Raw genomic sequence first — 21,848 nt, 5'->3', positions numbered from 1 at the left:
AAAATTTTATGTATAAAATATCTAAATTTGTAGGAACATTCTAGGAGATGGGTACGGTTGTTGTCCCCAGTCTATGGATAGGAGACTGAGATGCAGAAAATTTCCCTGAAATATCAGTGTCACAGCTACCCAGTGCTGTGGGAGTTCAGACCCTCATGTTTGTCCCCAGAATCTGTGATCTTCACCACCATGCTCCACTACTGCCTGGAATCGTTAATGAAAATGACTTTCATTTTTTGATTTCTTGTTAGTTTGTTTTCTCATTGGGGACCTCATCTCCTTATTTTCCTTTCAGATGTCAGTGTAGATTTATTTTAGGTCTCATGTAGGCAGAAGCATTGCTATCAGTTAACTTCTTTATTACTCACTCTCCAGTGATGATTGTTGCTAGTTGACCTAACCAAGTCATGCTGAAGTCTTTCCTGCTAATGACACTAAAAACAGTCATGACTTATAGAATGCTCAAAGAAGAAAGTACTTGATTGATTTTATTTTGCTACCCAATCAAACCAACCAAGTAAAAACCCCAGTGTTGACACAGACTATAAGCCCTCCAGAATAGGGTCACTGTCTTCCTTGTGTTTCATTTATTTGGTCACAGTGTCTGGATAGTGCTCTGCTGTCCAGCAGTTTTGTGAGGATAATGTGCTCGTGAATCATTGTAAGGACAGAATTTTGAAAAAAGACTGTGTTGTTCATTTCACAAGGGAAAAGATAATATAGAAATACTGCTCAGATCTATTTTAAAATTAATCTTGGAATTTTGAGAAGAATTCAAGAAACCATACAAAGCTCTTTTTCACTAATTTTAGATCTATCTTAGACACATATGGTTACATAGCAGAGTAACTTATCAAGTACATTTGACAATAGGAGTGTAAAATTGATTATTTGTTTTAGTTGAAATATTCTACCTGGGATAAAGTAATCAGTGCCCATAAATGAACAAATATGTTTGTATTTCTATGCAACATGGGAGCAGAGTTCATGTTTCTATATAATATGTATGACTGTGTGTTTTAATCTGTCTGTCAGTGTTTTTATAGTTTTTCAGCAATGTTGTAACTTCAGAATTCTTCTAACATATTCACTCCCGATACTACTGCAGTTTGTACTGTGTATCCTATCTTATGCATGGGATTCCACTGTCCCCTCAGTGAGGAATTTCCTCTCGTATTGAGCTAGTAGCAGAGTTAAAGGAACAGTGATTTCAAGGCCTTTGCTCTCCACGTGTTCGCAGTTGCCTATCAATCACGAATTTCCCTTTCTTGAGTTTTCATTTTTCAATTAGAATTTTTGAAAATAATTATTAATATGTTTCACGAGTCTCCCAAGAAACTTGATGTGTTTGTGCTTTTCAGTTTTCAATGTATGAAAATTGTAAATGCACGCTTGTTTTTAAGTAGTCCTTTTTCACTAGATATATGTTTACTTCTTTAGAGTTAAAATAATTTTTTCCCAATAAATGAATCGGTGTGCAAGTTTTAAAAGATACCTAACTTTTTATTTTTCTTATTCTAACAGGTATATTCATTGTACAGAATTTAGAAAATAAGGATAAACAAAATAATAACTTAAAAATGGCCTCTAATCTCACTTGGAGATACAGCTGTAAGGTTTGAAATTGAGAATTACAAGTCCTCTCACGTTGTTCTTCTATTTCAAGTACGTTTTGGTTACTGAGACCCTCAAATTCCCTTAGGAATTGTAGCAGCAGCTAGTCAGTTTCTGCAGAGGAGCCCGCTGGGATTGTGATCGAGACCACGTTGTATGTTTGCATCGCTCTGGGGACCACTGCCATCCCAGGAATGTTGTGATCTGATCCAGGAATCTGCGTTGTGTGTCCAGGTATTTAGGTGTTCTTTAATTCTTTTTCAGCAATGTGTAGGGTTTACATAGTATTATTTTACTTTATTTTTTTCCCTTTATACTGAGTACAAGTTGCAAGTTACCGGGATTTGAATTGTACTATAGCCCCGCAAATTGCTGCCACCATGGACGCTGGGGTCTCTCTGCCCTTTGTAAAATCTCGCACAAAATAGGACCTAAGTAATTCTCTCTTGAAAGAATGATTATATGATTGCTGGATGATGCTTGAGAGTCCTTGTGATGATGTCTTTTTCCCAGACTTTCCCCTCTTCTTAACTATGCCCTTTCCCTTCCTTTCTTCCAGCCTGGGTTTCAGCCTGCCTGTGGCATTGATTTTTTTTGTCTGTGGACTCATCCTTTCACTAGTTCATGATAATGTTACATGTGGGCTGTGGAAACTTGCTTGATGTCAAGAAAGATCAAATCCGTTGCATGCTAGTATTTTTAGAGTGTGTTATTGTATTATCGATTGAAATTAAATCAGGCTGACCCATTGACCATCCCCTGAGCTCTTTTTGCTTTCCTACAGGTGATACTGTTCTCGTTGCTGCATGTGCCCTTCCCCCAGACTCGGTTTTGGAGTTGAGTAAGTCACCATCACTGGAGCCCTCTCTTTAAATGATGAAGAAAACCTTTGCTCCTTCTCCATGTTTGGGGACTTGGATGAGATGAGGTAACAGATAAAGAATGGAGCCCCACCTCATTCTGACCACCGCTCTTTCCGTTCATTTCTCCAGGGGAAGTGTACAATTCAAAAATATAAAGATTGTGAGATAATGAGATAGACAAGACAACCAATCATTTATTAAATACCCTTTCATGCCAGAAACAAATGTATTATACACACAAAAAGCACATAAAGTACGGTAGTACTGTGGTTACAAACGTGGGTCCGAGTTCGAGTCCTGCTCTGGAGTGACAAGTATTGTGAGATGGAGAACTGGTAGATCGGCTTAGCCTCTCCAGGACTGGTTTTCTGTCCTGCAGAGACGGGGCTCGCTAGGCATCCCTACCCTGTAGAGGTGCTGTGGGGTGTAAATGATGCGAGTGGGCAGCCCGAGCACACCTGCTCATTCCTCGCAAGTGCAGGATAGCACAGCTTTTGCGGTGACGCCTTTATGACCACACCGTGTAGACTCTCAGTGCTCCGAATGGATGCCTTGCTGATTGGAGAAGGGATTCTCACTTCTGTAAATACCCAAGGATTGGGTTATTGGGCCTTGATGATTTGAATCTATTCTTTAGAAAGTACTAAATGTAGATATATTTTTCAAACATGCATGCTTTTTTCTTTTATTATTTATACTTTTACCCTCTCATCTCTTGGTGTGACGTTTCATGGAATCCAGGAAACAGTCCTAAGCCACATGCCTCTTCACACTTCTTTGAGGTGGTTTTCTTCCTTGACTAGAAGAGGGTTTTGCATAGGAAATTTTGTTTGCTCCCCTTCTCTTGGAGTCTCACTATTTGTCTGCCCATCTCTCACCTGTCCATCTGTCCATTTCTCTACCCACTCATTCTTCTGACTTGTTTCAAGAAGCATTTCAGGCAGCTTACAGAAGAACAGATACCAAATAAACAGGTGAGAAAATGGGGCCAAGTTCACAAATTGAGGCTCGGAGTTGAGCCTGTGTGAGAGTTGCAGGCGTGAGACACAAGCCTCTGCCTTGTGACTTATAAGATAGACAGCATCAATGTGCCTGAGGCTCCCAGCACACACAGGGAAGCAGGGTTTGTGGGAGATGCTCACTGGCTGTGAAATAAATAAGTGGCTTAGGAGAAGCCCAGCCTTTCCAACTACTAAGGCTTAGGAGAATATATTGAGTGTCTTCCAAAATCAGATTATTGCATCTTTTCTTTTTCAGAGTTTTATGTATAGTTGGTTTACATTCTATACCTGGAAATTTCTCCAAAACTTCTGCCCACGTGAGTCCCATGACTCGGGAATGGGGTGGTTCTGCTCATTGACGGGTGTTGGCCAGAAACGGAAAATGACAGCCTCAAAGGAGCCTGGGATTAAGCAGTTATGTTTTGTCAGTGCTGTAGATTTCAGAAAATGCTTTTACCATATTTCTCCGCCTGCGGCGGCAGCGTGCTCTCTTCCCAGCATCAGGAGCTCAGGGCCACGGGATGGTGGGGGCTGACTGCACTGTCGTCAAGACAGCTGTGCTAGTCACTGCAGGTGTGGTGCTTTCACGTAGTGCATGTTATGTTCTTTAATAGGTTTCAACAGGTAGTTAATTACCTGAGTTAATTAACATTTAATAAATATAATGGTTTGTTGAAAAGACAGTTATAGGCAGAATATAAGTTGTGAACAATATAAAGCTGTTTACTGAAATTTCAGTAGGGAAGATTCAGTTTATCTTATTTCCGCCTCTCTTTAAAAGTGAAAAAGGAACAAGACAGAAAAAGCAGAGGATGATTTCTGTTCTTTCTCTCGGCTTGCAGGTGCCTTCACCTCCAGTGGCATCCATCCAGACACCAGCACTGACACTGGCCGTGCTCAGAACTGCCTCAGCCCTGAAGACACAACTGACAAATAGAAGGGGGCTGCACCCTGTTACAGCGGGTGCTTTCACTTTTTGGGTCCTTATGTAACTGCGTGGTGTTATTCAGGATCACCCATTCTGCACTGTGTGATGGTGCTGCGGTGTCTCCTAGTTATTTGTTTCTGTAAGTACTCATGTATTTTTTCCAATGTGTGGTACTAGACATCTATAAATGCATTTTTCAGATGAAAAATAATGTGTATTAAGTATAAAAGTCTGAAAAAAGGGTCAAAAGGGTCTATCCTGTTCCCAGTATTCAGAGATAATAATTAACACTTTAAAATCTATTTTCTGTTCTTTTCATCAGTGTGTATTAACTCTGTCATAAAAACCAGCGAGCACTGTGTGCCTGTTTGCTGTATGGAGACCTCCATTTTCCATTCGGCTTATTACAATTTTTTTTACAGTATTCTATCTCTGCTGGCATGATTTTTAATGACCATTATAGCATTCTGTGTTGTGGAATCCCTGTCCATTTTACTTTGGACTTAAGTAAACTTTTAAATTCCAAGTAAACTTAACTGGAATACTGAAAAGAGAACTGTGGTGGTACCGAAAGTCCCCTACTTCCCTTCCCCTTTTTTCCTGAGAGTAAAAACTGCTGACAATGTGGAGTATATATTTCATGACCTTTAGGCCTATGTCATATATATATACACATACATAAACGTATATGAGAAATCTATGTATATGTGTGTGTATATAAGCTTTATTGAAAAATAAGGCCATACTATATGTTTTCTGCAGCTCGGTTTATTCACTAAGGTATATATCACAGACGTCCTCTCCCTCCAGACTCATCCGGTCCTTTCAGATAGAGTAAAGTGGTCTCCTGATGTGCAGGTTTGGTCTCTTGTGTAAGGACACCTTTCGTGGGAGAGAACTGTGGACAAGGCCTTGGACCACGCCGAAACACCGGAACTTTAGTGGCCACAGCTCACCGTGATTTACCACATCATTGTCTTGATGGTGGACACTTAAGTTTTCTCCATTTTCCACTGTCAGAAAGGGTGTCTGACTGGCATCCTTCTTGTACAAACATTCCTGTGATCTTGTATGAGTATTCCTTTAGTTAAGGTTTCTGGAAATTTAGTCCTTGGATGTGACAACTACATAAATCACAGGCTCCTTTCAAGTGAATCTAGAAATTCCTTCTCCTGTGGGGAATGAAAAGATGTAGAATAAATTTTGTAACCAATTCTCTATCCCTGGGTGTGATTCCACTTCAGGTTTTCTTCCCACCAATGTAAACAGTGCTGTGTAAATGCTCTGATGAGTACATCTTTTTGAACTGATTCTTTTTGTAAATGAAACGATTCCTAAAAGTGAAGTTCAGCCTGTGTGTACACACGTTTTCCAGGGTTTATATATCCATTGACATGTCGTCCTCCAAAAGATCGCTCACAGTTTGTTGTCTCAAAAATGGACACTAGCTAGAATATCTTTTACAAATATTTGCCAATATGATGAGCAAAATGATTTCCATTGTTTTAGTTTGCCCTTTATGACCAGTGTGGTATTGAGCATTTTTCACTCATTAGCCACCTAACTTTTAAAAAGTGAATGATCCCTTTTGTCCTTTGCAAATATTTAAGTGGGGGAGCTTCTTGTTGCTTTGTGACAGCTCTATGTATATTATGAACATTAGCCCCTTGTCTTCATCAACATGTATCACAGAGCTTTCCCTTGTCATTTTTTGCCTTTCATTTTGTTCAGTAGGTTCATTTTTGTTGTGGCCCAAAATAACCTTTAGATAGCAAATGTCTTCTTTTTGGGTTTTATTCTTGATATTATTCTTAGAAATGCTTTCTTATAATGGTACAAATCTCTTCTGTAGGTTTTTCTAATCTCTAAGATGGAGATGAGAATGGTACTTGTTACAGTGAGGAGAAGCTGAATTGATATGAGCAAAGAGTTGTATTTGCCCTTATTAGTACTTTCTAATATTTACATCACTTTCAGTAACTTTTCTTGTGGTCATTATGACTGGAAAAGAATTTGTTTTTTCCAGGGATTCTCTGATTGTACCAAGACAATTATTGAATTCATACTTTGCTTTTTAATTTGAAATCCCACCTGTAAAAAATATTTATGTACACTAGAGTCTCTTTTTGAGCTCATGGTTTATTTCTGTCAATCTTACTTTCTTACTCTAGCACTATAACTTACATATTGTAAAAATTTATTTAATATCTGACAGTGCAATTTTTTGACTTGCTTTTTGATCCCTATTTTTCTTTGCTATTATTATGACTTCATTTTTCCTGAAGAATTCTAATATAATTTTTTCAAGTTAAAAAAAGGATAAGTGTTGTCATGGGATTTTTTAGTAATTTTGAATTATCTTTAGGAGAACGTACATCTTTACAAAACTGCTTTCCTCCATACAAAAGGTTGATGTCTCTACTTTCACACTTCTTACTTTACCCCTCAGTACAGTCCTGTACTTCCTCCATATACAACATGGGCATTGTTTTTGAGTTTATTCCAGATTATTGTTGATGTTTTTGTTAATTTTTTAAGTGAGAAATTTTTGCTATTATATTTTTTAACTGTTAAAACTGACACCTAGGAAGGCAGATTCGGTTTGTAAATACTCACTTTGTAACTTCTCATTTAAAATTGTAAGTATTAAGTACTTGTTACAGAATCCTTTCTTTTCTGTTTTTAAAAATTTGTTTCCAAGATTCTCAAAATGGTCATAGCTAAGTAGTATACGTGGGGAGACAGATGGAGAGAGGTAGTGTGGCTCATGTACAAACTGTGAGCACTTTCATGGCTGCCTTTATGCTGGAAAAGCTGCTGAAGAGTCCAGGTTAGACCAGGGGTGGCTTTGTATGCACTTGAAAGCCAGCTTTCCTGCCTGTATGGTGAAGCCTGGTGGGCGTGGCAGGTAGATTATCAAGGTCGAATGGAGGTTATTGGCTGCACAGAGCGCTGTGTCTGAGAACTGGAGACCATCGCCATGGGAAATGCTTGGTGCCAGGAACAATGCAGAGGAGCTGGGGACCCTGTGTGTTAAGGATTTTCCAGCCCTAGTAGTGGGAAGATCAGACTCTGCATTCAGATCTGAGTTTGAATTCATCCTCTTTAGTTTACTTGTCCTCTGACTTTGGTCAAGCTATATACCCTCTTTCACTTCCTGTTTCCTTGTCTCTCAAAGTAGGAGAATTACATCCTGCTGCTAGAGTGTTTGATCAGGTTAAATAATTTGTGTCTATAAGATGCCACGTATAGTCACAAGCTCAGTGAGAAAAGGGCTGTTGCCTGTTCTTCTGCAACTCAGTGCTTGACAAGACATGGGGGAAAGCCAGTCCCTAATTTGTGTGTGATGCAAGTAGGAACAAAAATAATGTCTTGCCTTTCCCTAGCAGTACTCTTACAGCTTTGCTTCATTTACTTCTTTCCTCCTTTCCTTTCCCCTTTCACATCCTCCACCAAAAGAGCCTGAGACTCTCTCAGAATAATAGATTCAAATTAATTTAAAGGTAGGCTCATTCTCACGAAATAATAGTAACATAAAAAATAAATCTGTGCACATCCCAGAATACGTTGTATTTGATTTACACACACACACGTGTGCACACACACACACACATACACACACACACAATCAGGCTACCTCCCACTTGCAGAGGGAGAAGGACCACTTTTTCTGAGTTTTCACTCACTGAGCGTGAGAACAATGTCTCTTACACAGACTTCCACTAGGCTTCGTGCATGGTGTTTTTAATTGAATTTCGGCTTTGTAGCCATAGATATAGTCTCCTAATAGAAGAGAGAAGGTGGAGACATAGACATTCTGCTGAGATATTGGTGTCATCATATTTTAGTTGGAAAGGACTTAAGACAGCATAGAGTCATAACATTTCATGGGTGAGAATCCATGATGTTGTCACTTGGACAAGAACTTGGATCTTCTGCCATCTTGTCCATGCGGGTGAAGAGGCAACTGGGCAGGGGATGGCAGGCATCCTTCTTGCTTGAGTTCCATGTTCTTGCTAGTTTTCATTGCTCAGCTGGCTTTAGTTTATGTACATGAGGCCTCTCATGGGAAGGTCACTCTGTCCTGATAGAATGAGTTTCTTATCAGCAAAAAGCTCTGGACCCACTCATATTTCCCAGAGTTTTCTGCTGATCTGCTGACACTTTATATAATTGAGACTTAAGAAAATACTGAATATAAAATCCTTATTGTTATTGTTTGCCCTCGAGTTCCATAGGAATGGGGTGCTGTCTCAGGCTGTCTAAAGCTAGATCTGAACAAAGATAGGGTGATAGGTTGTGCTGCTGTACCTCCAAAGTCAAAGGGGATTTCCACCTTAGCTTTTAGAATCAGGCAGATTAGTTCAAATCTTGCCTTTACCAATTATTATCTTTGTGTCTTGGGGGAGAAACTGTACTTTTTTGTGTCCAAATTTGTTTATCTGTAAATAAGTTCAGTATTTATTTTAAGGTTTCTGTTTTAGAATTGAATGAGCTAATACTCTCATTTATACCTAAAATAGTGATTGCATGGTTCTATGCTGGTGCCTTGGTAGTTGATTACTAAGGGACTCCGCAGTGAGAATGGGGGTGGGGGACTCCGGGGTAATAGAGTTTATATTCCAGGATATGCTTGTAAGAGACTGGATGTGCGGTGGATTTTTAGTAAATATCTACTCCTTTCCTAATCTGCATTGATTGTGTATATATCTTTATACTAATATATGAACAATTTTTATGGCAATTTAAATATCTTTATAGTACTTACAATATGTAGCTTTAAAAAATACGTGAAATAAAATGATTTGACTTTTATTTTCTTTTCAATAGGCATAACAAAACAAAATAAAAAAATGTTTGAAGGAGTAGAAATAATTTTATTTCTTGGAATCAGTTCCGTATAATAGGTTTTTTGTTCGTGTTGTTAAACAGCATATAAAACTGATAGGTTGTGACATTCTGGAAATGAGGAAACAGTGGAGACATACTACCTCTAATGCAGTCACTTTGTTACCAAGTCCAAACTCGTTCTGCTTGCTGCATGACAGGCCAATAAATCGGGAGATGAGATGTTGGAGTAAGGAATAGTGACTTTATTTGAAAAGACGGCAGACCCAGAAAATGGCATATTGATATCCAGTAGAACTCTCTTCCCCAAGGCAGAATTCAGTCTCCTTTTATACTAAAAGCAGCGGGGATGTGGCTGGTTGTTGCAAACTTCTTGCTGTACGAATTGTTTGTCCTTGGAATCCTTTGTTCCTGCAGCTGTCCATGTGGGTCAAATTATGGTGCCCCCGTATAACTTCCAAAAAAAAAGAAAGGTTATTCTCTATTTTGCAACTTGCCATCTGTACATAAGTGTAGAAGAGCTAATATCCTTAAAGATCAGAGCCCGGAGAATAGGCCCTCCTGGGTATTTCAGGCTAAAGGCAACATTCTTTTACAAAAGGTGCAGAAACAGCAAATCTGAGCCTAGAAAACAAGGTACAGGTTTAAAGTCAGACGAACACATCTAACATGGAGTGAAATTTGTTCTTTTCTATTAGAATTACTTTTTCTACCTCATAAATAATTTTAGTAAGAAACATGAGCAATTATTTTATTTTTGCTTCTTAATAAAGGACTAAAACTACACTTTAGTGAGCAGGGATGCTGTGCGTGCTTTGGGGTCACAGCAAACTCTTGTTGGGGGTGGTTGACCCTGCAAAATGTCTGATGCCCCGTGAGTGTTGGTGAGGGTCCCCCTAACCAGGGGCTCTCTTCAGGAACCACTATATGGGCATTGACCTCTGGAGACCTGTTTTTCAGCTGCAGGAAAATTTTTCAGAATCTGTGATGGGAAAATCACTCCAGCTGGGGATAATCAGGGAATAAAGGAAGAGGAAATGGGCTTGAATTAGAGTAGAAGAGAAGGACAGAAGATCAGGGAGCCTGGGGGCTTGGCAGCGGGGCCTCGGGAGAGAGAGTAGCAGAGATATGGAAGTGACCGTCTACGGAACCAGCTCCTGCACCTTTCCCCGCACCCAAGCCACACAGCTCTTAATTGGGCCCAGGAATCTCTCCTGTCTGGATGTCACCCTGGGCAGAACCTTGAGAATTGAAGGTAAGGGGTGGGCAGCACTCACCTAGGGGGTCACTGAGGACTTTGATCAAGTCCACATTGACATTCCCAGTCATATGCCTTCACCTGTTCTTTATCTCAGGATCTGAGAAGCAGGAGCAAGGAACACTGGGAGAGATCCAGGAAGACATCTGACTGTGTTAAGAGACGACAGTCACAGCGACACTAGGAGCGAAAACACTTGTAGCAAAATAAAATAAATTCACAACTATTGCATCAGAGCTGCATGTGTGAGAGAGCCTAAGCCTGTCTCAGAGTGCAGGGGACAAGAGGAATGGTAAAATTAACACTAATAATTGAAATTTTGTTAAATAGCCTGCTACAGTTAATTTTATCACGTGAATGTATGCAGGTTTATTTCTATGAGCATTTATAGGTTCACACAACCCCACCAGCCCGTCTTGCCCCCATCGGGGATGGGATTTCTCAAGCACAGTGCCCCTCCTGCTTGCTTGGGCCACGCTGCGGGTCTTCGCCTGGGGCCGGACTGCTACAGGACACTGAGTCCCCGAGGCACGATCTGGGATACATGACAGGAACATCTGTGCTCTTGGCTGAGGGCCTCCATTTCCCCCTGCAGTGTAAGAATGCCGGTGACTCAGTTAGAAGCATGCATCCAAGCCGTCCTTCCGTGTCATCACCATGTAGAAGCGGTGTCTGAATCATCTGAATTTCTGCAGAATGCTGTTTACAGTCACCTTCAACAAGTGAGTGTGTGTCCTCTTTCAAGTGAAGGAATTACTGCCGTTTTCCTGGAACTTACTCACCACTAGTCCATCTGATTTTTCTGTGCTAGGATTCAGTATGGCCTGCTAATAACTCTGCAGTCAGATCTTGAAACCCTGATGAAGAGGATTATTTATTTTCTTTCTTTAGATGATAGAATTTTATTTTCAAAATTGTGAGTTTTCTGTTCTTGGAGGAATTTTTTCGGGGGTTGGATAAACAACTTTGCTCTTACCATCTTTGTGACCTGTTGCTATATGCGTCTCACCTGTCTTCTGTCACTTGTGAGGCGGTTCCATTTGTGACCCTGTCCTGCTTGTTCATGTAATAAAACATAAAATCTGTAAAAGTACAGTCCCTTTTACTCCGAAGACATTCCACAAATACTCCTTTAATCTGTGTGTGGTTTTAACAAGACACAATCATTAGAACATATACTTGCAGGTTGCCAGTGCAAAATCCCCAAATCAATTGTCTAGCTCAACATCTAAAATCTTTCTAATCTACGTTGGATTTGTATGGATAAGTGAAGTTGTTTGCTAAGAACTCAAGACCAGGTTTATAATACAGGCTGATTTAGCTCAGCAGGTCCTCCCAAGCTGAAGCTCTGCCAGAGGGCAGGGCCAAGGGGAGAGGGCGGGTCCTGCCCTCCCTGAGCTGACAGTTTCATGGCAAAGACCTTCACCAGGTGAAGAAATTGAAGTTTCTTCTAAGAAAATTGGGTCTGAAGAGTCCAAAAAGCGAGGGAGTGACACAATCCCATTTGTCTAAAGTAGGGAAGAGTGGCTGTGGGGCCACTTGGGAGACTCGTGGGTCCAGGTGGGCAGTGTTGGTGGCTTCCACTTGAGCGGTAGGACAGTCAGTGGGTAAAAGCGAACAGATTGAAGGCATGTTTTGATGGTTAAAAGGAAAGGATGAATGCTGTCTGTGAATGTAGGATGGAGTAAGGCCCAGGTTTCTGGGTGGATTAATGAGTTAAATAATGGTCCTGCTGTGTTCTGAGGACGGAAAGCTGCAGAGGGAGTTCTGGGGGAAAACTGATGAGTTCAGCTGTGGGTAAAGTGAAACGGTATTAGATGTGTGATCTGGGAGCTCTGGTGAGAGCCAGTAGTGAGTAGGTGGCGGGGAGAGAGACTTTCAAATCATTTTGTCTTCTGAACATACATATAAGAATGAGTAATGACATAACCCCTCTATATTCTGGATTTAAAACCCAGTAACATTTTGCTATATAGGCTGCAGGGGTTCTCAATTTTTTAATAGAAATAAAATAAATTGAAACAAAACAGTGGAGTTAATGAACATCTTAGAGTTGATGTGTGTCCTTGTATGTATTTTGATTTCTCATCTGTTTATAAACATAATCTACAAAAAGTTAACTTGCTTAGCATAACTGTTAAATAGATGGACATGACACACTCTGTTGGTGGCTCAAGGTGATTTCTTGGGCAAATTATGTAGCCTCTCTGTGCCTTAGTTGCATCTTCTGTGACTGCCCCCGGGCCCCTCATCACAGCTGATTCCCTAGAATAGATGTTGGGAGGGAGGCTGCTGAAGGGAGTAAGAGGTGGCAACTTCTAGGGACACTGAAGAGAGAGACCAAAACAGATTAAAGCCGAGAAACTGAGTGCTAATACACTCAAAGGAGAAAGAATCCCGCAGTGTTTTGAGCCACTTAGCATAAGGGAAACAAAATCACGTGGATCCAAACTCTTGAGCATATGAGTATTGTGGGTGGGAGGGTGTCATCAGAAAAGTGTTGAGAAGAGGCCTTTTGGTTTCCCTTAACGTTTCCAGTAAGGATGGGGCACAGAAGCGAAAACAACCCGCTTCACAGTAGAAGGTGCTGTTTTGTGCAAAACTGACGAAGGTTGGAGACCAGTGATCAGTTGTGCTGGCAAATGAAGAGACTTCTGGATTGGGGCACTTGCTGTGACTTCCAGGTGACCTGCTGGCTGGGGGCTGTGAGGCGGGCAGTAGGTTTGCAGTGTGACCTGGGCATAATCCCTGGCTCTGAGCCCCCTGCAAGTTTCTGCAGCGGCTGCTCTTGCCCTGCGATGGGAGGGCATAAAAGGGCATTGTAGCACACGAGGGCAGGAAGGGGCTGCTTTAAAAGCAGACATGTAGCCTCCTGCAGCTGCAGACCTGCAGGCAGATTGGTTCATTGTCGTGGAGAGGACTTTGGAGGCCTTAGCGTCGTCTTAAGACTTGTTTTCCCTTGGGGACCGGGTTTGCCTTTGCATATTAATATTGAAGGTTTGGGCTTCTGGCAAAGCTGTTTTCAGAGATGGGTATATATGTAACATATTGTATAAAATAAAATGTTTTTATTTAATATGTGGGACTTTGCAGTTGTTGGGAACAGCTCTTTTGACCTGGTCTCCACGGAGGACACTAGCGGTCGGCAGAGCGTGCGGGAGGGCAGGCAGCCTGCAGTGCTGCTGCGGGGGGTTCTCCCCAGCATGGTGCTCTGCTGAGTTCATTCTTCTATGAGTTTGGTTGCCAGAGGAGCAGACAGCATAGTAATGAGTTCTGGTGGGATTGTATAATGACAGGAAGAAAGAGGGAGCCGTAGTTCTTCGGGACTACTACACTCTTTTGGTTCCTGATCCAGTGTGTCCCATTACAGAATTGATGAGTTGTGTCTATTCTGGGACTTGATTGAAATAAACGTGCAGCCTGAATATTAAGAGTTATGTTTTATTTGTCAGGAGGACTCGAGCCAGGATGACTGCCTCTCGGAACACTCTGAGGGACTGCTCCCAAGAGTAGTGGAGAAGCTAGGATTATATAGGAGCTTTACAACAAAGACCAGGTAGTTAGAACAATAAAACATTGCTTGTTATCTAAAGAAAGCCAGGTATCTCACGTTCAAGAATTTAGTGCTTTTCAATATATGGGAGGAAGCCAACATTTGGGCTCACTGAATATATTCTTTAGACAAGCACCTAGCTATCTAGGGCCAGTAATCTGTCCTTTCTTATTCTGAGTCTGCTCAGAGGGCACCGTTGTGAGTGGCTGCAGGCCTGTTTTCACTGGGGTGCGGCAGCAGTCGCTGATGACTTGTTTTCAGCATTCTTTGTTTAGTGACATGGTTGCAGTATTTTCATTCACATTGTAGTATTTTCGTTCACAGAAAATTATCATATTACCCTGATTATGGATAATCTGGAACCTTGGAAAGGAACCGAGATGGAATTACTGCAGGTAACTTCTACTTTAATAAGCCGTGTGCAAACATGAACACAGAGGGAGCATACAAAAGTATTCGGTGGTGAATGGGAAGGATTTCTGCACGTTACAGGAGAAGGCAAGGCAGAATTCCTCTTCTTTGTGGGCAGGGACGTGAGTCCAACTTTCCTTTCTGAAGTGCTTTCTGAGAACTGTTTATGGTAATTAAGGAACATAGACAAACGGTGGCACACATTGCATTTAAGAGCTGGCCGGCTTCAAACTTGGGTATTGGACAGGTGGATTTCATAGGCAAGTGGTCAGGTGGATGGGACAGAGATGGAGCCCAGGCCTGGGGCCATATTCACGTTGAAATCGCCATTACCTCACCGTAGCGCCTTGGACTAGAATGTAACCACTCTTAACCTGTTGGTGAATCTGTGAAATGGGCATGATAATATTCGTTACTTCCTGGGATTGTTGTAAGTTCTAAAGGGTATTATAGCACACATGAAACACTTAACACACTGGCACTTAGCAGTTTACACTTTGTGCGGCCACCAAGCTTGGCGTGTGTCAGAACTGTAAAGGCAGTATTTATCTGTTGAGGATGCACTGGTAGCCCCTTGGCTAGGTTGTGAATTTGGTGATTTCCTTTAATACTTGTAACTCTGTGTTCCATGGGCAGTTATTTTCATAGACAGATGAGGAATCTCAGGGTAAAAAAGACTATGTGATTTGCCCAAAGTCAGACCATAATTTTGGATGCAGGGGCCTCGGTTCAGCATGGGCTCCTGGGCCTTGTGCATTCTCCGTTCAGTACCAGAGCCAGATGTGGGCTCGGCTGTTTCCCTGCCCAAAATATCCGGCAGGCCGCAAGACACAACTGGCCCCGTGCTGCTTGAGCAAAATCTCCGGAGGAGAGGCAGTTACAAAAGGGATAAACATAAAAACAGACGACAGCAAACTGTGATCAGCTCTGAGAAGGAAAGGAACACATCTCGCCGTGCAGAGCTGGGAGCTTTCCCGTCGGGCTGCTGTGGGGCGTTCACCTCAGCTTAACAAACTCTGCTGCTGCACCAAAGCAGGAAGGCAGGGCGCGTGTGGCCAGGTGGACAGGGCCTCGTTGATCGTACTCATTCCCCATTAAGCGACAGCTGTCTCGGGCACTTAACTAATAAACAGATGTTGGCCATAATCATCACGCATTTTGACTGGTAGCTTTATTGGCGCCAACTTTGAGAGGAGGTCATTGAAGCTGGGGAGTTTGCTGCATGCCCATGATTACCATGGAAATATTCCCACTGGTCTTTCAACCTTGACAGGTGTGGCTGTCATGTCCCGGCCCTGTGAATGGCATCGTGTAGCTTCTCCCAAGTGCCCCAAATGACTTACATTGATATGCTTAATTCATAGGAAATGGTATGTGGTAATAAGGGAAGAAAGGCAGCAAGAAATTGTTTGGAAAACTAGAAAAAAACCTATTCTTTCCCGGCTGGGGGAGCGTACCCTGTATCACCCACCCTAATCACTGCCTGTCACCTCCTTCCTGCCGACTCCATGTTCAGAAGCCACTCTGAGCCTTGGGAGAACATTTTGCCTCATGAAACTTTTGACTAGGACCCGTGACTTCTCTGTCCCTGGTTAACTCTCTCTTCAAAGCCATGTAAATTTTTTGCAGGCTCCTCCACTCAGATGTAAGAATAGCCTCTTTAAACTTCTTGATGCAGCTCCTTAATGAAGATCTTGCGATGGAAACTTAACCAAAACTGGGATGTATGCACATAGTGACTGCAACCTCAGCACTTTGTGAGTTCAGAATCAGTGGGGTGGGTGACTCAGGAAAGGCTTTTTTAAGGTAATAAAGGGAAAGAGAAAGGACGCAGGCTATGTGAGAAAGAAACATCTCGGTCACAGCTAGCAAGACACCTGTGTTCAGGATGGGGTGTGGCGAGTGCAGAGTTCTCACAAAAAAAGAAGTGATGTGATGGGAAGGAGGACAGTTGGGTACTTTATTGGGGAGGAAAAAAGTGGGCTGAACATTTCCTGGTTGAACAAGAGGATTGTGACATGATGTGCTTGTATTTTGGAGAGAAGGGTTTTGTGGGGACAGGCCTAGGAGTACGCTGTCTGGCTGGGGAGTCAGCACAACAGAGAAACACAGAGAACCGGGCAGGCCCCAAGACCCATGCTGGGGGAGAGGCTGCCTGCAAGCTGGAGCCCTGGAGGCTGCTTCTGTCTCTTAGCTGGGGTCTCAGACCTCCCTTCACAGACCAGTCCTGTTGATACAAGAATAAAAAAAGGTTGGGCATGAGAAGGGCTGTGTCCCAGGCTTTTGTTGAGTCCCTGGGATATGCCCCACCAGATTTTGTTCCTTGACTTCATGCAGTAAAGAATTCAAGAGCAAGCCAGTGTTGAGTAAAGGTATATTTATTCAGAGAGATACATTGATAGGCAAGAGAAACTTCACGAGGTGTGGGGGTTTGATGCTCAGATTAGAAGTAGGTACACACTTCACAGACAGAGTGTGGACCTTCACCAAAGAGGGAAAGAGATTGGTGACCACGAGGTGGCGCTGTGTTGCTTGTTTTCTTGGGCTTGGTGGTTTCATATGCTAATAAGTAGAAGGACCAGCCTTAGGGCAAGGGGCTGGGATTTCCAGGGAGTTGGCCATTTCCCACCCTTTGACCTTTTGTAGCTATCATTGGGACTGCCATGTTGCCTGGGGCATGTTATTCACCACATTACTATTACAATGGATGTTTACTGAATCTCAAGATCTGCTAGAAGTTAAATCTCTTCATCCTGAGCCTCAAGACCTATTGGGGTTTGAATCCTTCACCATTTTTCTGTTAATTGCGGTGGCCTTCCTTGAATGGCTGTGCTCTTCCCCCTTCCATCCTGTCTAACTGTGATGACACAGAGACAGCAAAGGCCAGGCCCTACCTGTGCTCCCGCATTTAAAGGCTGCAGGTTTGGGGTGGGCTTATGATGACTCTGAGTATTGAGAAGGATGTTTCAGATTTTCCCACGTGAGACATGGGGACCTGCCAGCAGCCACTGCAGATTTATCTCACGGGCATTATCCCTTGTGTTGTTATGGAAACAACAGGCCAGCCAAGAAACAAGAATCATTCAGAGTGTTGGAGTATTGAGATTTATTATGTTGGTGGGCTCAGAGGGGCTTCTTTTCCAAAGCTCTGAGCCCCTCCAAGATGTGCACATGATGTTTTATACGGTTAATTACATGTATGGGGCTATCAGCCAATAAGGCTCAAACAACAAAAAGCAAGGAATCAGTACACTGAAACTTATCAATTTGGAACAGATCCCGTTACTGACAATTGTTGACCTTGGATTTTCGGGTTAGCTTATTAGCCCAGTAAACTGACACTAAACTTCAGATTTACCAGGTATCCCAGCAAAACTTAGATCAGTAAACCGACACTTATCACACTTAGATTTGTGACTTAGCTTGTTAGACCAGCTGTGGTTTTCCTTCACAGTGTCACTTATCTTTTCTATTTTTCTTCTTTGCTTTTTTTAAGTATTTAATCCAAATTTAATATCAGGGTTTTTTGGGAAAGAAATTTCTCTTTTTCTTTTCTTTGGTGATCTTTTATGGGGGCAGGTAATTAGATGTATTTATCTGTTAGTGGAAGCCCTGGGGCTTGAACCCAGGACCCCGTGCACGCTAAGCACACGCTCTACCACCCGCCCCATCATCTTTTCTTTTTGGTTTAGCTGCCAAGAATCCTACAGCTGAATTTCTAGTCAGCCTTTAACACTTGCTCTGACTTCATGGAATCCATTTTTATGAGTTTATCTCCCCCTGGTTTCATTTAAGTATTGAATCTCCATTTTCTCTTCACTCTCAGGTTTGCCTTTTTGTTGTTAAGGTTGTTAAGCTGTTTTTAAAAGAATTGTTTAAATTCTCTTTAGCAAGAGGCTGAATGTGAATAATTATGTAAACAAACAGCACAATTAAATGCTTTTATACATTCTAAGCTGTTTAGTAGTTACTTAAAAACCGAATTGAATATTAAAGTGAAAACAATTTAGAAATATTTATTAATTTTTTAGAAAGTTATAGCTGATTTAAAATATGATATTAGCTTCAGGTGTACAATAGATGCTCCATTTATAGTTACTGTAAAACATTGTCTGTATTCCCTGTGTTGTAAGATACATCCCTCTAGCGTGTTTACATTTCATGTTGCAGTTTTTATAAGAAAGTTGGGTAACGCAGAGCCTGGGACATGGCTGTGTCTGACCCAGGTTCACGCTCACCCTGCCTGTCAGAGCTCAGGCCTTCACTCCTTTCTGCAGGGGAGCGAGTGGAGGCTGCTCTCATCAGTGCTGGCACCACCCTCTGAGTGGCAGTGACAGCAGTGATTGTGTGTGGAGGTGCAAAGTGTTTTTCCAAGAGCTTTATATGCGTTTCTGAATTTAATAATAAAAGCCCTCCTGTGAGGAAGTGTTTTAAGCTTTTAATGTATAATACATCTTATTTTGATATTGATAGATTTCAAACCACCGGAAAATTTACAGGAGTAGTAAAATAAAAGCTTAGATACAGTTCACCTTAAAGGGCACTATTTGACTTTTTGTGTCTGGCTTTTTAGCATAAAGTTTCAAGGTTCATCCATATTGTAGCTTGAATTAGTACTTTATTCTTTTTGTTTGATAATATCATTTTCCTTTTATTCGTTTTTGGTCTATTTAAAAATATTTTCATTGAAGTCTAGTCAGTTTATAATTTTGTGTCAGTTTCTTGTGTGCAACACAACACTTCAGTTAAATAGGAACATACCTGTATTCATTTTCATACTCTTTTTAAACACAAGATACTATAAGATATTAAATATATTCTCCTGTGCTATACAGTATAAACTTGCTGTTTATTTGTTACATACTCAGTATCTGCAAATCTTGAACTCCCAATTTATTCCTTCCCACACCCTCTCCCCTCTGGTAACCATAGTTTGGTTTCTATGACTCTGTGTCTGTTTCTGTTCTGTAGATAAGTTTATCTTTTTGTTTCTTTGTTTTTTTTTTAGATTCCACATGTGAGCAATCTCATATGGTATTTTCCTTTCTCTTTATAGCTTACTTCACTTAGAATGACATTCTCCAGGTCCATTGATGTTGCTACAAATTGCATTATTTTATTATTATTTTATGGCTGAATAGTAGTCTATTGGACAAATATGCTACAACCTTCTTAATCCAGTCATCTCTCAGTGGACATTTCGGTTGTTTCCATGTTCTGCTATTGTAAATAGTGCTGCTGTGAACATTGGGGTGTAGGTGTCTTTTTGAATTAGGGTTCCTTCTGGATATATGCCCAGGAATGGCATTGCTAGTTCATATGGGAGGTCAATTTTTTGTCTTTAGAGGAACAGCTATACACTTTTCCACAATGGCTCCACCAAACTGAATTCCCTCCACAGTGTAGGAGTGTTCCCAATTCTCCGCAGCCTCTCCAGTATTTATTGTCAGTGAACTTCTGAATGATGCCTATTCTGACTGGTGAGAGGTGATACTTGATTGCAGTTTTGATTTGCATTTCTCTGATAATGATATTGAACATTTTTTCATGTGGCTACTGGCCATTTGTACGTCTTCATTGGAGAAATGTTTCTTTAGGACTTCTGCCAATTTTTGAATTGATTGTTTTTTTTTCATATTAACTGTAAAAGCTGCTTACATATTCTGGGAATTAAGCCACTAGCAGTCTCATTTATTGCAAATATTTTCTCCCATTCCATAGGTTGGTTGGTTTTCTTTTTGTTTTGCTTACTGTTTCCATAGCTGTGCAAAAGCTTGTAAGTTTAATTAGATCCCTCTTGTATATTTTTGGTTGTTTTTCTATTGCTTGAGTAGACGGCTCTAGGAAAACATTGCTGAGATGTATGTCAGATGTTTTGCCTATGGTTGCTTCTAAGAGGTTTACAGTGTCTTGTCTACATGTTTAAGTCTTTAACACATTTTTAATTCTTTATTGTGTATGCTGTGTGGCAGTAGTCCAACTTCAATGATTAAGATGCAGCTGTTCAGTTTTCCCTACACCATTTGCTGAAGAGGCTGTCTTTACTCCATTGTATGTTGTCACCTCCTTTGTCAAAGTTTCAATGACCAAAAGTTTGTGGGCCTATTCTTGGTAATTTTGTTTATCCGTTCATTGATGGATGGATATTGTTAGTAACTTTTGGCTACTCTGAATGATACTGCTATGAATATTGATGTGAAATTTTTTATGAGAATATGTTTTCATTCTTTTGGCTGTACATTTGGCCCTCCATATCTGTAGTTTCCACTACATGGATCCAGATGGCTGATTGTAAAGGGACTCGAACATCCTTGGATTATGGTATCCAGGGTGTGGGGTTCCAGAAACCAACTACCCAAGGGTATTGAGGGATGACTCTACATATAGGAGTGGAATTGCTGAGCCATATAACTCTAAGCTTTTGAGGAAATACCAGACTTCTCCAAAGAAGCTGCACCATTGTCCCTTTCCCCTGGCCGCATATGAGGTTTCTCTGCCTCCTGAATGACATTTGTTATTGTCCATGTTTTGGTTATAACCATCCTAGTGGGTGTAAAATGAGATCTCATTTTGATTTTGATTTCGCTAGTGATGCTGAGCATCTTTTCATATGCTTATTGGCCATTTGTATATCTATTTAAATTCATGGTAAATTTAAAATTGTGTCTATTTCCTTGTATTGTTCAGTTGAAAGCATTCGTTATATATCCTGGATACTACTCTCTTATTAGATACATGCTTTGCAAAATTTTTCTTCTATTCTGCAAACTGTCTTTTCACTATATTTTTTTAAACATTAAAACAATTTCTTTACAGGGGAGGCAGATAGATGAAATGATTTATTTTATTTTTCTTGCTAAGCCCTCTCTGACTTGAGATAACCATTTCCCCTGTCATTTCACTTTCTTGATGATGTCCTTTGTAATAAAAAATTTTAATTTTGATGAAGTCCAGTTTATCTGCTTTTTTCTTCTATCACTTGTGCTCTTGGTATTGTATCCAGGAAACCAAAGCCTATCCTAGGCCCACAAAGATTTATACTGTGTCTTCTTTTAGAAAGTTTATAAGTTTAATTTTTACATTTCTGTCTGTGATCTATTTTGAATTAATTTTATTTGTTATATAAAATATGGGTGTTCAGATTCCAGATTGATTCTTTTGCCTGCAGATACCCAGCTGTCCCTGCACCATTTGTTGAATAGACTATTCTTTCAATGGAGTGTTTTTGGCCCCCAGGTGGAAAACTGTCTGTAAATGAAAGTTTTCCCCGTGGGTTTTTATTGTGTCTCTTAAATTTATTTATCCAAACTTATGCCAGTTTCATACTGACTTAGTGCTATAGCATTTTAGTACACTTTAAAGTGAGTCCTCC

The 21,848-nt window shown here is 41.0% G+C and overlaps 1 long non-coding RNA gene across 1 annotated transcript in view; it reads left to right on the top strand.

Moving 5' to 3' along the window:
- Positions 1 to 21,848, top strand: part of LOC140694310 (uncharacterized) — a 50,542-nt gene that overhangs the window by 17,182 nt on the left and 11,512 nt on the right. Inside the window, exons 3-7 of the long non-coding RNA XR_012070040.1 lie at positions 1,525 to 1,611; positions 1,703 to 1,848; positions 2,399 to 2,542; positions 3,735 to 3,795; positions 4,321 to 4,545. This is a non-coding gene — a long non-coding RNA (uncharacterized lncRNA). The remainder of the gene's footprint in view (positions 1 to 1,524; positions 1,612 to 1,702; positions 1,849 to 2,398; positions 2,543 to 3,734; positions 3,796 to 4,320; positions 4,546 to 21,848) is intronic.

The sequence above is a fragment of the Vicugna pacos genome, unplaced genomic scaffold (assembly GCF_048564905.1).
Source record: "Vicugna pacos unplaced genomic scaffold, VicPac4 scaffold_21, whole genome shotgun sequence".
NCBI classification, from domain to species: Eukaryota; Metazoa; Chordata; class Mammalia; order Artiodactyla; family Camelidae; genus Vicugna; species Vicugna pacos.
Note: the sequence above shows the minus strand (reverse complement) of the source record. Positions and strands in the feature narration are given on the sequence as shown.